The sequence below is a fragment of the Anarrhichthys ocellatus genome, unplaced genomic scaffold (genome assembly GCF_004355925.1).
Source record: "Anarrhichthys ocellatus isolate YVR2014 unplaced genomic scaffold, GSC_Weel_1.0 scaffold1124, whole genome shotgun sequence".
Taxonomy (NCBI): domain Eukaryota; kingdom Metazoa; phylum Chordata; class Actinopteri; order Perciformes; family Anarhichadidae; genus Anarrhichthys; species Anarrhichthys ocellatus.
This window is the reverse complement of record NW_022281098.1, coordinates 7,930-10,296: the sequence shown is the minus strand read 5'-3', so window position 1 is coordinate 10,296 and position 2,367 is coordinate 7,930. Positions and strand designations below refer to the sequence as shown.

At 44.5% G+C, this 2,367-nt stretch overlaps 1 long non-coding RNA gene across 2 annotated transcripts in view; it reads right to left on the bottom strand.

Annotated features, from left to right (window-relative positions):
• The window catches only part of LOC116377322 (uncharacterized), a 2,141-nt gene extending 95 nt beyond the window's left edge, over positions 1 to 2,046 (bottom strand). Inside the window, exons 1-2 of one of the 2 annotated variants that reach the window (XR_004212198.1) lie at positions 1,944 to 2,046; positions 21 to 329 (exon numbers count right to left, since the gene is read on the bottom strand). This is a non-coding gene — a long non-coding RNA (uncharacterized LOC116377322). The remainder of the gene's footprint in view (positions 1 to 20; positions 330 to 1,943) is intronic. The other variant, XR_004212199.1, reaches the window with a different exon arrangement.
• Positions 2,047 to 2,367: the final 321 nt, after the last annotated feature.

The following is a 2,367-nucleotide window of genomic DNA, read 5'->3' as shown; positions in this document are numbered from 1 at the left end:
TCAGTGCACGATGTGAATACCTCAGTGCACGATGTGAATAATTCAGTGCACGATGTGAATACTTCAGTGCACGATGTAAATACTTCAGTGCACGATGTAAATACTTCAGTGCACGATGTAAATACTTCAGTCCTCTCTGGTTTGTCAGCAGTTTAACGTGATAATAAAACAAAGAGAACCAACCTGCTCTGTGTAACCGAAGCTGAGGGATGAAAACAGCGTCCAGTAGTTTCCGTTGTCGCACGTTCTCCTCTTTTGAACGAGAGAGTTCACACCTCGAGTACGCCTCAGTCATCTGGTCGCCCAAACATAAGCGGGACAAAGATGCCCTGGAACAAGTACAGAGACGCGCCACGAGACTAGTTCACATTAACGAGCCGACATGGTTCAAAGATTTAAGACACTGAAAGGAATCAACAGCGTACAGTCTGACAGATGTTGTAATGTATGTGGAAACAGTATGTTCAAGAAATCCCTCAGCACCACCACGAGAGGCCACGACCTGAGACTACAGGTACAGCACCAGCCTTGTCCACGGAAACCTCTCTTTGCAAGCAGAACACCACCAGTACGGAACAGCCCAAGTCAAGAATCAGCACCTCCTCAGTTAACGCATTCAAGACCAGCCTAGGTAGAGAATGGCAACATCATCCCAACCTGCATCAATAAATATTCTCCTATAGTTCACCATCCAGTCTCACGCATCGCGTTACTGCAACCAACAAACCTTGAGACTCAACGAATTTCGGATGAGGATCAAGCCACCACCTTGGTAAAGGGTCTCAATACTCTAACGCAGTGGTCCCCAACCACCAGGCCGCGGACCGGTACCAGGCGGTGGATCATTTGGTACCGGGCCGCACAGAAAGAATAAATATTATATTATTTCCGTTTTATTGATTATCAGAGTCTGAAAGAAGTTTTATTTTGAAAAATGACCGGATTCTCTTGCAATTTCATCCGCCTGTGCCTCTTGACACATGTCAAGACGCTTGTCTCGGTCACGTGACCTCAAAAATTAAGCCCGCAAACTAGCGACAATTAGTAAATAACTTTTGGAGAGCTTCTTTGCAAAGGGGAAAGGCCACTATTGAGACTGAAGTTTGTACCATTGTTTGTACCATATGGTTTACACACACATAGTTTGGTCCGGTCTCTATTGATATGACGGATCGTAGACCTCTGGGTGAACACAGACGGCTACAGGATTTATTTCCTGATTCAACAACGGCAGGAAGTCAGTGATGACAGGGGGAGCAACTCAACGCTGATAGGCTATCGCGTCGGGGCGTAACGCGAATATTTCGCCGAAATTGAAAAATTTCAACTCACGCGTTTGGCGCGATGGACGTCTATCGCGCCGCGCATAGACTTTGTATGTAATCTACTCGCGCGAATAATTCGCGCCGCGTTTGGTGTGAACGCAGCATAACGGGTACCTGATGACCTTTACTAAAGGTAAAGTTCCTCCTCATACTCTGCTATCGTTCTTCAGCATTTGGACTTTACACATTTTCACTAAATCACAGAAAATGTGATTTAGTGAAAACGGAGTTAACAAACTCCGTTAAAAACGGTTTGCTCACTCTGACCTGCGCTTGTTGCTCGGGTCCGTCTACTTCCTGCTAGCATGCTAACCTCATTAGCTCCGTAGGACACCAGGAGACAATCCGGACGTTTTAAATGACGCGAGACAACACAGAGTCCACTCAGACAGGTTCATGTGGACTTTGTGGGTCGATAAAAAACACAGTTTAGTTTCTATCGAACAGAGACTCCGACTAGCGCTGTGCGACTAGGTGCGTCTCCGTCTATTTCCTGCTAGCTAGCTTCGTTTAGCATTGGTGGCTAACAGAGATGAGTCTGAGGTAGGACTTTGTACAAAGTCCACTTAAACAGACACATGCGGGCTCTGGTGGTTCACTCCGGTTGTTTGTTTGTACCTGATGAACTGTGAGACTAAAAGAGTAGAACTCACGAGGGAAACCGGTTTACAACAAGGAGGAACAAACTCTGGATAGCTTTAGTGAATCTTCTTCTTCTTCTTCTTCTTCTTCTGAGTTTATTGGCGGACTACAAACCAACGTTTAAGGTTCATGCTGCCACCTACTGTACGGGAGTGTTTAACAACATGACTTTATGACATTTGTCATTAAACACAATCATTTTATTATTATTAATTTAAAATAAACTTCATATTGAAGTTATATTCTGGATATGAAACCTATTCCATTCATAAATGTAAATAAAGCCCTTTTAACTGAACTTGTTTGTCCCCTGTCTCTAACAGTCCTTTGATGCTCCACTCTCTTCCTGTATCTATCACTCTGTTCTTCAGTCTCTCTCTCTCTCCACACTGAACTTCCT